Source organism: Typopeltis vanoorti, chromosome 11, assembly GCF_054136105.1.
Source record: "Typopeltis vanoorti isolate ZY-2024b chromosome 11, IOZ_Tvanoo_1.0, whole genome shotgun sequence".
NCBI classification, from domain to species: domain Eukaryota; kingdom Metazoa; phylum Arthropoda; class Arachnida; order Uropygi; family Thelyphonidae; genus Typopeltis; species Typopeltis vanoorti.
In genome coordinates this window covers 134,239,026-134,253,080 of record NC_143559.1, presented here as the reverse complement: position 1 = coordinate 134,253,080, position 14,055 = coordinate 134,239,026, and the positions used below count along the sequence as shown (strand labels likewise).

Sequence of the window (14,055 nt, the reverse complement as noted above, 5' to 3'; positions counted from 1 at the left end):
ATAATAACCATGATATTCAGAGATACACTGATAAAGAAATACAAAGAAGTTAATCTGCTGGCCTAATGCATTACCTGAATTGCCAAGAACCCCTGTTTGTCTGAATTCAAAGAATATATCCCAGTTATTATTAGTTTAATGTTTTCCCACTCCCACCAAATTATCCCACTCAATTTGTCCAACAAGAACTAGAACCAGAAATTTGTCAGTTGCTCTGTCTAGTGAATTAACCCATTCCTCTAATTCTTCCATACTAGAATCATCTATGAACAATAGGCAGAAATAAGTCTCAATGTCTGATTTCATTTTGAAAATTTTCCTTCACCGTATAAAAAATTTTATATCTATATTTAGACTGTTTAATATTATAGTTACTACTTCTTTTCTCTTCTTTCTGAATATAACTTCTTATAGTTATTTAGAACCATCTTACCTGTCTTGTCTCTATCACCACTTACTCAATAGCAGTGGCCTTGTTTATCTGCACAATTTTCAAGCAGACATGATATTTATGTAAAAAACAAATAAACTGACTAAATTTTATTCTGTATTGGCTCAAATCACACAATAAAATTTACTCAATTTATTTGGTTATGTTGTTTCAAAGTGCAAATCCATCCTTGTTTATTTAGTTTCCAGATGGACACCAAGTAACAGGGCATGTCATAGAAATCTGAGGAATTACTGGGTCAAGAGCCATGATCAGTTGTTGTAGTCGAGTCCATTGAAGAGCTTCTAGATATGACTGTGGATCTGTAGAACTGCTTTGGCAATCTGTTGAACTTTGATGGAGTAGAGCTTTTCTCTAGGGTTATTGTCAATTTTCTGTAGAGCAGCAGCAATTGCTGGACAAGAATAGATATGGGCAAGTGTTAGTTCAACTTCTGGACAGTTCCTGCATGTTTCATAGCTCCTACTATTGTCTGGCTGTATTTTCATGCCTTAAAAGTGTTCCATCCTTAGTCTGGTGATGATTATGGTTATTTCTCTATTTTCATTAATTTCACTTTCTTGTAGAAAGGCTTATACGTTGGCTGTACATGATTATTAAATTACTTAAGGAATTCACAAACGTAAACTGGAATATAAATTAAAATAAACTTTAATATATACTTCCTATATTTCAGCAACGTCATGTTGCCATCTTCATGAGAACTTAAGATTAAGACACGTAGTCTTAATCGTAAGTTCCCATGAAGATGGCAACGTGACGTTGCTGAAATATAGGAAGTATATTTAAAGTTTATTTTAATTTATATTCCAGTTTACGTTGTGAATTCCTTAAGTAATTTAATAATCATTAATTTCACCAATTTCATTCTTCTTCTTGATAGTTTGTTTTACCAATCTTATTTTGGCGACAGAGTTAGCATCAGTTAGTGATAGTGTGTGTGTGTGTGTGTGTGTGTGTGTAATTTTTGAGGTAAGTATCTTACTTCTTTGGCTAGTCTGCTGCTCCTACATTGTCTTCAATATTTACATGGGCTGGTATCCATTGCAGTGTACAGTTCCTATTTTTCAATAGGAACTGAAAAATTTTTTCATTAATTTCACTTTCTTGTAGAAAGGCTTATACGTTGGCTGTACATGATTATTAAATTACTTAAGGAATTCACAACGTAAACTGGAATATAAATTAAAATAAACTTTAATTCATGAACTACTAAGTAGTTTATGAATTTCCTGTGTGAGTTTTGTTTTTCCATTTTTTAATGCCTCAAGTGCAGATATTGAGTCACTATAAATGGTTATTCCTTCTGTAATATTTATTACTGGATTTGAGAGATAGCCATGATCAGTTCTTGGTATTATTTACATGCTAAGTGAAGGTCTACCAGTTATCCAGCTTTTCCTCTTAAATGACCACTAATGAAATAATGTGAGCAGCAAATTTAACCAGAACATTTACTGTGTCCAAACAAGTGATTTTTTTTTATTATTATTTTATGGAGAACCCATCAATGAGAGGTTGGTCAACCTATTGTACACTAGTAACATGGATGGGTAAGAAGGAACTTGTTCACATTTGACATGAAAAGCAATTCTAGTTGAGAAGGATTGTGGAAGGGAAGCTTAGTGAAAACAAGCTCGATTCTAGCAAAATAGAGGCTGTCAGGATCAGATTTTCACTTCGACAGATAGTTGAGAAATCACGAGAACATAACAAAGATCTGTATTTAAGTTTTGTAGAGCTAGAAAAGGCATATTACAAGGTGCCAAGAGAGAAGCTATTCAAAACGCTACAGTTGTATGGTGTCAGTGGGGCATTATATCAAGCAATACTTAGTCTTTATTTGAGTTGTAAGTGAGCAGTTAGAACTAAAGGAAGTACAGGAAGATGGTTTAATGTTAAATCTGGTGTGAGACAAGGATGTACATTATCCACTCTGTTATTCATTATCTATATGGATCACATTATGAAGGAAAGTGGTATTAAACATGATATCAGAATTGCAGATGTTAATGTCAGCTCTTTGCTTTATGCGGACGATGTTATACTTCTAAATAAATCTGCTACACATCTACAAGATCTCCTGACTAAATTGAATAGCTGATGTAATAGATATTATGAAGGTCAGCAATAACAAGACAAAGATAATGAAAATAGAAGCATTGAAAATATCAACTGCATTGTGAATAAAGAACCTATAGAACAAGTAAAATTCCAGCTACTTTAGCATGATTTTTAGGGAGGATGGTAAATTAAATATGGAAATAGACAACAGAATCAAAAAAGCTGGCATGGTAGGAAGTCAACTAAATAAATTTATATGGAATAAGAGAGAAATTAGTCTAAATTAACTGTATATACAATACAGTATTCAAACCAATTTTAACTTATGGATTTCAGAGCTGGGTTAGAAGTAAAACACTCGACCAAAGACTAGAGACCACAGATATGAGAGTCCTGAGAAAGATTAGGGGTGTGAACAGATGGCATCAATGGCAATATCATATTAAAAACGAGGATATGAGGAAAAAACATGACATTTAGTTAGCATCCTAGAATGTGTTAGCACAGGTGGTATGGTCACTTAAACAGAATGGGAGAGGGGAGATTAGCAAAACAAGTGTTCTCTGCCAGGTTGACAGGGAAAAAAAACCTGAGGAAGACCAAGGTATAGGTGGATTGATACAGTAAAAAGTGCCTTAGAAGATAGAAATATAAGATCTGATAATGCTGGAGTGTTGACAAGTAATAGATTAATTTGGAGGAAAATTGTAGATAGGAAGTTTACTAACTTCCTATCTACAATTTTAGTAATGACAAATTTTTCATGTAGTACTATCATATCTTGTATACCCCTTGAAGGTAGATATCAGGAATTTGATGACGATGACTATTTCAGAGGACAGGCATGGAAGGGATAAATGAAGACAAGGAGAAATTTATTCTGTGGGTTTGGAGTTGAACTGTGGGTGTTTTAGCTTGCTGGTGCACACATTTGGACGGGTTTGAACAAAGGGTGAGGGAATTATTGATGCTAATTTTAATGAAGTGCAACCATAGAAGCATTTATAGAGAATGCAAGCAGCAGAAACTGAATGCCTGTGCAAAAGTAAGTAGAGCGTAATTAGAGAGAGGTCATTAATCAATCTAAATGCCCTTTTCTATATAGAATCCAATTTTTTAGGGTGCTCTAAGGTCCACAACACCAGATGTGAGAGCAATATTCAACAGTCAGGGGATTTGTGATTTTTATAGGGTTAGAAGCTATCTGGAGTAAAAGTAGTGGCTCGAGCAAAAGAGAAAACTTAATTTTTTGGATGCAGAGGAAGCAATATATGTAATGTGTTTGTGTCAAGAGAGATTTTGGTTGCTGAAGGTAACAATGGAATTTTGTGTATGTGTGTGTGTGTGTGTGTATGTGGTGGTGGTGGTGGGGAAATAATGTACACTTGTGTTTTGCTAGCATTGAAGTCGACAGGAATATATAAACCCCATTGGTAAATGTAAAGATTAGAATTTAAGGTAGTAGAGTTTTTACAGAGGTTATAAATCATGTGAAAAACAGAAATGTATATATATATATATATCTGTAAATCAATGTTTTAATTCTGATGTTAACTTGTAAAGATAACTGAATGTAAAAGTGACATCAAATTGTACACAAGTTATAAAACATATAAAGGTCTGAATTATACATAACTTTAAATTAATGTTTAAGTTCTATTGTTAACTTGCATATAAACTTTTACATTCAGTTACTTTTGCAAGTTAACAATAGAACTTAAATGTGGAGATTTTGCTGCCAGGACAGAAGGTCAGGGCAAGTGACATCAATATGTTTATGGAAGATCCAGGGATCTCTGACCTAGGACAAAGAACTTCAGATCATATAAAAATGTCTTGAGGACCTCAATACGCTCTCTCTCTCGTTTTTTTTCTTGCTGCTGTTCGTTGGCTCGCTCAGATTCCCAAGATTTTGCAGGTGCGTAACCCCAGGTACAGGGGGTTCAGGAGAGGCAGTTTATTCCTGGAGATGTGTTCCCACTAACGGGACTTGCCACATGTGTATAAAAACACGGCGCCACACACCAGATCCAGTACCGACAGAGAGTAATGCTACAGTTCCTGGGAAGGATGAATGCCAAGAGCTGCTCAGAGAAAGCCAGTATAAAGGATGGAAAGAAGCAGCCAACAGAACCACCTGAGTCTTCAAAGCAGGTAGAACTGTGTGTGATATACTGCAAATTGTGAGTAGATTCTACTGTGTTAATGGTAACACATAATAGTATGTATGTTCACAAAGTTTCGCTCTGTTGAAATCCTTTGTTGAGTCATAATAAGAGAGAAAGAAGGCTGAATGCCAGCTGATATGTTCTAAGAAAGAGTCTGTAGCCAATGATGTCACATGTAACAGCTAAACATTGATTAGAATTGTATGCAAGTTGTTAAGTATTGTGAATAATAGATCAAATTGTATAAGTTACGAATTGAGCTCGTGATAGGCCTTAGAGAGCAAATGTTAAATTAAGTATTATATTGTAAAGGTTGTCTGGGGTTAAATAAACATGTTTTGTTTGTATAATTTCCTCGCCTGATCTTTCACCAATGCACTGTCTCACAAAAATCAATCAAACCTGTGTGTCTAAGCAGAATAATTGCCATGACTGAATATTTAAGACTTGCTTTGAAAAATGATTATTCTTATATGTGCTCTAACTAATCTTCTCATGCCATACAAATAATTGTGCAGTCGATAATAAAAAGAAATGTTTCCTGAATTACATAGTGTGTGAGATAGTGACTTATGATAGTGAAATGCCTAATAAAGTCAAAGACAGCATGGGTTTGAGGAGTTACCAGGAAGTTAAGAAGAACGCCAATGACAGAGCAGAATGGAGAAAATTGCTGCTGAGCTACCAGTCCCAAGACTGATGCAACTGATGATGATCTGAGAATTAACAGTTGTGCTGTTATTATGGAAGACTATCACTTATATTCAGAGTTACAAACTGGTATCCAAGAGATAACAAAAGGAAATCTGGAAGACCAGCCTTAAGGTGGGAAGACCCAATGATTAAGAAAGTTGGAAGAAAATGGAGAAGAAAGGCCCAATACAGGAATAGCTGGACTCTTTACGACCTGCAGTCATGGAGAAATCCTGACTGAAATCACAGGTCCATCAAGGTAATCACTTATAAACAAAGATATCGTCACAGGTGTATACTCGATCAGATAATGGATGAAGCTGTGTCTAGGATATCAAATAACTAACTACCATCAGTAAAGAGTAACATGAATAATCAAATGCCACAAGTCAGCAGATAATGTCTGTATTTCACTGAATTAATAACACAAATTGGCAGTGTTGCTAGATAATCTCAAAGTAGCTGTGAATGGGAACAGGGAGAGAGATGATTATGGATATTTCAATTTATGGAGGGTGGGGAAAGGACGAGAGGAAGCTGAGAATGAATGTTGCTATGAAGGGGGCAAGGGCTAGATTTTTCTCTCAGAGGGTGGTGCATGATTAGAATTGATTGCCATTGGATGTTGTGAGTGCAAGCAGTGTGAATGAATTCAAGAATAAGTATGATAGTTGGTGCGTGTCATATGTGGCCTCCCTTGATGAGTCCCTGACTCCCTGGAGGTCTCTCTTAATAATAATAATATATAAAATTGATAAAAAAATAGAAAGAAAATCCACAGTAGTCCGCAGTAGAAATTTTACTATAAGTTAGAAAATAATCTTTCATGGGTGGGAGCAACATAAAAAAAGTTGGATGCAAGTAGTATGCTCTACTCTTTCTCTTGTACTACCTTGACACAGATGTGGGAGAACCAGGGTTTAGATAGTAAATGGGAATTTAGGGTTCAGTCGGGAATATGTTTCCATGCCAATAAGAATTATATCACTGATTCGTTTCAGCACATAGGTTTGGGTCAGATGGCCAGGAATAATAATCTGACAAGGAAATGAGAAATAGAAGTTGCAAAGATTGTTCCACCTGGCTTTCTCTTGTAATACCACAAAATGTATGGTAGTGAGTGATTGTGTAAGTACTGCTCCACTGGGGGAACAGATCTGGTCTAGATTGTCTGAACTGATGAGAGGACAGACTACATTCACTGCATATTAAGATGGGTCATTAGTGAGGAAGATGTCCAGGATGTTTAGAGAGTGGCTGGGGTTGTCTGATATTTTGAGGCATGTGAACAATTTGTTGTCGGATGGCTGGTGATTGCTAACGTCTTAGCCTCTCTACTGCTTGATATGCACAGGTGGAAGAGGAGAGTCAGATGGTGTTGTGAATATTGAAGTCTCTAAGAAAGACTTCACTGCTAGGAAAGATGAACTGAAGAAAATCGACACTTATGGAAAGAAAATCGAACAGTCAAAATGGTTGCTGGTAAGGCATGGTAGAGACAGCAGGTGAATTTGAAAGAATGAGGTGGAGTGATTTTCAGCAAAAAGGCAGGAAATTCTAGGTTGGATATTCTTTGGCACAATATACTGGAACATATGTACAAACTCTGCCTCTAAAATGGCAAAAGAAATCAGAGTGTGTAGTAAAAAAAACAGAGATGAGCAGTGCTCAAGATTTGAGTTTCTGTCTGGAAAAGTGAGGGTTTGCACAGAAGTGAATATCATTACAATTGGAACTGAGACCACATATATCGGTGAAATGGATTTGGAAGGCTTTGTGAAGTTTGCTGTTGACTGCATGGTTCCCACATGTTCCCTATGCAGTAATAAAGTAGTGGTTTCTGCACTGGTTATTAGTAGAATTTGATTTTCTACTAGTTTTTTTTTTTTTTTTTAATTACTCATGCTTCATTTCCACTTTGGTGTTTTCCTTACACTTCCTGTCACGTTACAACTACTGCCAACCTTGTTCTCACTGTGCACAGGTAAGATCATCTGGCCTGGCTCATACATGAAATGGGGGGGAGGAGCTTCTAATTTGTTTACAGCCAATGTGAACATGCATCTGCTCACTCGCAAGTCACTTTTATTGAATGCAGAAAGTTCTTCCTGTCTCTTTTATAATTATAACTTAAACCAATGATATGACAATTTTCTTGGGGTGAAAATTACATTGTTCGACGAGCTGCAAATGTTGTCGTTTAGCTTTGCATCAGTTTGGACTGGAAATTCAGGATGATCACATTATGTATACTTTTTATTTTTGGCCTCAATTGTGTCTTGGGATGATGAGACAATGAAATTATGAAGCTTGCTGGCATTGTCAGTGGTAGGCAAGTTATCTTCAAGATGCTGAGCATGAATCACTTTGAAGTTTTCTTTCAACTGTATAAATTTTCCAGGATAAAGTATCATGAAGCGTGATAAAGGGGCTGTTCCAGGATGACCATGAACTTTCTGAAATTTTGGAACTATTTAACGGAGAGGAAGCACGGGCTAGAAAAATGGCTGGCTGTGATTACTAACCACTCATACTCAATTTCAAAGGAATACCTCATATATAGCTTTCAGATGCCAACTTAGACTGAAATACACAGATATCATTCGAGAAAAAATGAAAGTTTCAAAACAAGAACCAAACCTTGGAGACTGAGTGAAAGTGGCAAAAAAACTGATTGATTCAGCCAGAGAGGCATGTGTTGAGGTTGTATGCAAGGATAGAAAAATCAGAACTCCATGGTGGACTCAGGAAATTAAAGAGGCAGACAAGGAAAAGAAGAAAGCATATCAAAAGTTCCTGGTAAATAAGTCAGTTTGTGGTAATAATATAAAAAATAAATATGAGGAAGATGGCAAAATTTTCTGGTGGCTATTGAAAATGCTTAGAAATGGAAGAAAGAGAACTGCAAAAGGAATCAGAGAAGATAAAGGTGACATGAAAACTGAAGATAAAGATATTCTAAATGCCTGAAATAATTACTTTGAAAGGTTAGTAAATGGAACATTCAGTGATAGCATGATGGTAGAAAACACTCAACAGGAATGCATATCAGGAATATATTAATTATTCAAAGCAGACAAAGCCATTAAAAACCTGAAATGTGGAAAGGCAGCTGGAATATATGATATTCAACCAGAACTGCTCAAATATGGAGGTATAAAAGTTTTACAGTGGTTATACTGCATAATTCAGAAGGCCTGGTCAGAGGGTCGTATTCTGAATGATTGGAATAGAACTTTCATAGTACCCATCTATAAAAAGAGAAACAAAACTGAATGTGAGAATTATAGAGGTATTTCCCCTACTGAATGTTCCTGGTATGATTTATGCAAGTATGCTTGAGAAACAGCTAAGTAAAATTGTGGAAGGAAAGCTTGGAGAATAACAAGGCTGGATTCAGAACAAATAAAAGCTGTCAGGATCAGATTTTCACTTGAGACAAATAGTTGAGAAATTATTACAAGGATCTGTACTTAAGTTTCATAGATCTGGAAAGGGCATATGACAAGGTGCAAACAGGAAAGATATTCAAAATGCAACAGTTATATATTGTCAGTGGGACATTATACCAAGCAATACTTAATCTTTATTTGAGTTGTAAGTCATTATGAAGGAAAGCGGTATTAAACCTGATTTCAAAATTGGAGATGTTAATTTCTGCTCTTTACTTTATGCAGATAATGTTATAATTTTGAATAAATCAAGTACAAGTCAGCAAGATTCCCTGACCAAACTGAATAATTGTAATAAATCTGGTATGAAAACTAGCAATGAAAAGACAATGACAATAAGTAGAAACATTGAAAATATCAACTGCATCCTGAATGGAGAAACCTATAGAACAAGTAAAAAATTTCAACAACTAGGCATAATTTTTAGTGAAAATGGCAAATTAAATAGTGAAATAGACAACAGAATTAGCAAAACTGTCATGGTAGGAAGTTGACTGAATAAATTTATATGGAATAAGAAAAAATTAGTCAAAATACTAAAACAGCTGTATACAAGACAGTATCACCTATTTTATCTTATGGATCTGAGAACTGGGTTAGAAATAAAACACTTGATCAGAGACTGGAGACCACAGATATGAGAGTTATGAGAAAGATTAGTGAAGTGAACAAATAGCATTAATGGCAGTATCATATTAAAAGTGAAGATAGGAAAGAACTTGCCATTGTTAGCGGGGCTAATCTCCTATGGTATGGTCACTTGCATAGAATGAGTGAGGAAAGATTAGCAAAACAAGTGTTCTTTCCAAGGTTGCCAATAACCGTTGATTTGTTGGCTAATTGCATTCCTGTTGGGAGTTTTCTACCACAGTACTGACACTGCTTGTTTCATTTAGCAATCTTTCAAAGTAATTACTCCAAACATCTATATGTTGCTCCACTCAGCAATATATAGGACACAGGTGGTAATTAGTAATAATTTGTCACTAATGAACATATTCTTATTCACACTTGTTCTTACTCTATCTTATATTTCCCATCCTCACATGGCTCATTAATGGTGGTTCACATATTTACACCTTTTAGTAATTCACATACACCAACCAAATATAGTATTCTCTTTAATCACTGTTTTCTAATATATCCTAAAACAAACATATTAGTCCCCATCCCATGCAGAATTGGTTACAATCAAAGAACTGTCATGATATGTAGCACATCTGTCAATATGCAGGCTCAAAACTGCCAGAAGGGCAGTTTCAGCCTGTGGCAGTTTTTTTCTCTTGCCCTGCCAGATGGTTAGGATGGTAGCTAGAGTTCTGATCATACCAATATGAAGATATTAAATTCATCTTCTCTCATGAGTACTCTCCATATTCCAATAACCATTCTGATAACTCTGATTACTTATCTTTAAAGCCTTGATTTTTCTGTAGTCTAGTTAAGTTATCTTCCTTAGATACTTCAATGTTCACAACTTCAACTGGCTCTCCTTCTGCAATTTCACTGATCAAGTTGGAAGAAATGCTGCAGTATTTGCAGCTAGGGATGATTAAAAAGAAACTATCCATCTGTCTACCAGAATACTAGCACATTAAAAGTATATGAACATTTTCTTACCGACTCTCCCCTTGTTGACACAGAACATAACCATCCAGCCACACTTGCACTTTACTGTTCTCTACCAAAACAATGCAACTTAATAAGATGACCTCCACAATTTCTACCCTTCCTTTCCACAGTCTGATTACCATTTTAACTCCTCCTCCTGATCCAACCACTTACTCACATCAAATGGCTAAAACAATTCTTGCTGGAACTGAGACCATCCTACATTCAACTCAATGTTGTTGTCTTGTCCTTTGAAGAGTGCTAGATGCCTCAGTGTGCTCCCCGCACTGCAAGAGGCATCTAGGACTCTTAGAAGGACAAGACAACAACAACAACATTGAGTTGAATGTAGGATGGTCTCAGTTCCAGCAAGAATTGTTTTAGCCATTCAACTCAATATCCTAATCATTATCCAAACTCCTGTTCAATGAATGTGTCAAGACAGTTTAAGAAAAAAATTCAGCATATGTTCAACCAATGCAGACTACAGAGCAGAGTACAGAAAGAAGCATGCAGGTAACGTATTATGTCTCTACATAAATCGAGGAATAAAAGAAACAAAGGAGTAAAGTTTGTTGTCATGGTTGATACGTTGAGACCTCGGATCACAGATATTAGTGAGACCTGGTGATTAGAAGCAAACATACTAACTGCTATCGAGTGTAAAAGGTGCAGTAGTTTTAGGAAGGATAGGCAGGATAGAAGAGGATGGTTGTGCTGCTAATGGCATTGGATGACTTCAATCCAGTTACAGTTGAGATCCATGACTGTAATACTAGTAACAGTTTTTTGCATGGCAATGAGTTTGAAGTCATCTGCTGTGAGGTTGGGTTTAACAAGATCAAATACATAGTGGGGTGTTGTTGCAGACCTATTGGATTGGTAGCTAGTGACAAAGAAATGCATTACCAAATAAAGATGATGGGTGCAAAATGAGTAATCAAAAGAGAAGCTTTAATTGGTAATGCATTTCTCACAAGAGGAATGAAACTTATTGAATTGTTGTGAGAACTTCCTCAAGCAGCATGTGACAGAAGGAACGAGATCAAAGAGTGTTAGATCCGATTATAGTATCAAAGGAGATTTTAGTTAAAGACATAACTATTCTGCTCTCAGCTGGTGATGGTGATCATGCAGTACTCGGTTGGGAAGTGACTAAGTTTATGAATGTTCCATTCAGAAAAGATTACATGCTGCACTACAAAGCCGGAAATTATGACCAAGTGAGGAGTATGCTGGGTTCAGCATCATGGTTGTGGATGGGAGGATATCAACAGTGCATGGTAAGCATTTAAAATACCTTAAAAGATGCAATATAAGAATGTGTCTCTAGAGTTGAAAGAATAAATAAAACCGGAATGAAGTGGATGTGGCATTCTTATTAAGCGAGAGTTTCATTAAAAAAAAAAAGACTACGTGGAAGAGACACTATGTACATAAGGATGATGTCAGCTTTGTAAAGTGTAAGCAACAGGCAGGAAGCATTTAAAATACCTTAAATGATGCAATATAAGAATTGTGTCTCTAGAGTTGAAAGAATAAATATAACAGGAATGAAATGGATGTGGTATTCTTATTAATCAAGAGATTCCTTACACTTTACAAAGCTGACATCATCCTTATGTACACAGTGTCTCTTCCACGTAGTCTTAATGAATATATAAAATGTAGAAAGAATGAATATATAAAAGAATAACTCTACTGAATGCAGATAGTATGCAGGAGACAAATGCAAAACAGATTGTTCAACTAATGAGTTCCCATTTTTCTAAGAGCTATCAACCTGGTATATGCAACATTGAACTCGCCACTACCTCATCACTGGATGAAGAAACTCAGGTGTATGAGGATAAGGTACTAGAGCTCTTGCATAAACTATTGACCTCTCAGTATCTCTAGAGTAGCAAAGATTTTGGAAAAGTTGGTAAGAGCTTGCATACAGTAATGGGTTGCCAGAGAATCTATACTTTGCAATGAACACCATAGGTTTGCTAAGAGAAATTCCTCACATTCTATAATAACATTATCTCTCAGACAAGAGGAATGGATATACCATGACACGTTTGGATTTTGCTAAGGGCTCTGACAGAATACAGTATGGAAGACTGTTGCATAAATTGGAGAATATGGAATTGGATTATAACATATTTTCGTGGATAAGAGGATGGCTGGCTGACTGATATCAAAAAGGGAGAAGGAGAATCTGCAAGAGTTAGGATAACCAGTGCTGTAAGACAAAAATCAGTTGTTGGCATATTGTTATTCAATCTATAGATTAATGACATTGGGAAGGATTTAACAGGTTAGATATAGCAATCTATTAAAGAAAAAGAAAGAGAGAGAGAGAGATACAGTTTCATTTCAGTTATGTAATGAAATTTTACATACAAAAAGTGGATATTAAAGATCCAACATTATTTCAAAGCCGAATGTTTGTAGAAACTATGAATGTTTCATAAATTTGACCTGAGAGCTTGTGAGAATACAAAGCTAAGGCAACTCATGCCGAGGGCTGTATTCTTGTAAACTTTCAGGTCAAATTTATGAAACTTTCATAGTATTTGCAAAAATTTTGCTTTGAAATAATGTTGAAATGTTGGATCTTTAATATCTACTTTTTCAATGTAATTTGCATCACCAAAATGAAGCCATATGGCACTTTCTTTAGTAATTACTTTTATGCATCGAATGAGAGTTTTTGCTCTCTTAAGGCTTCTGCCTAGATTAAAATGCCTAGTATCTGAGCTCTCCCCTAAAAGTGGGTTTCTGCCTGGTCTCTGATGAGAATGGTAGTCCCATGTGATCTAGAGGCTTGTCTGCTGCCTCGATGAGCAAAGGCTTGGCTCAGTGGCAGTACTTACTTCTGGCTGTGCTGAGCTGAGCTGAGGTTTGGGTCTGTGATAGGGTGGAACCCAGATGTTCATAACAGATCCAATTGTGGAACTAACAGAGAGAGAGAGTGAACTTTTAGGTCACTCATGAGTTTTTGGAATTGGCAATTTGAACCATATGAATTGCCTGGTCTCTCTTACGAGAACAACCCAGTTTGAAACAGCTGTCAAGCCAGTGAAACCTCTTTATCCAATGCACTAATAAAAGGAGAATATATGGATGCTTGGGCAGCAGTAGTGTTCTTTTAGGTAGTGCAAACTAAGACAACTACAATACCAAGAAATGTATTTCCGTAAGCTCTCAGGTCAAATTTACAAAACTTTCGTGGTATCTACAAACATTCAGCTTTGAAATAATGTTGGATCTTTAATATCCACTTTCCCTAAGTAATATAGCAATCTGTTTATGATGCATAGATTAGTAAGATAATCAGGTATGAAGCTGATATGCAGTACTTGCAGAATGATTTGAATAGTGTTAGTAAAGGTAAAGTCAAGCACTTTGGTGTGATAAGATATCGAAATCATATTATATTGGCAGTATTATGCTAAAAGAAACAGATCAGGCTAGGATTCTTGGAGTTTTAGGAGATAGGAAGTTGTGAAGTTCAAGGGCCATATAGCAAAGATTACAAATGCAACTCAGAAGATAACTGCAATGCCAAAATGAACCTTGACACGTAATTAAGGTAGTCATTTTTCCACTTTACATGTCCTATCACTTG

The 14,055-nt window shown here is 35.9% G+C and overlaps 1 protein-coding gene across 1 annotated transcript in view; it reads right to left on the bottom strand.

Moving 5' to 3' along the window:
• Positions 1–14,055, bottom strand: part of LOC150102071 (uncharacterized) — a 155,441-nt gene that overhangs the window by 71,763 nt on the left and 69,623 nt on the right. The window lies entirely within an intron of this gene.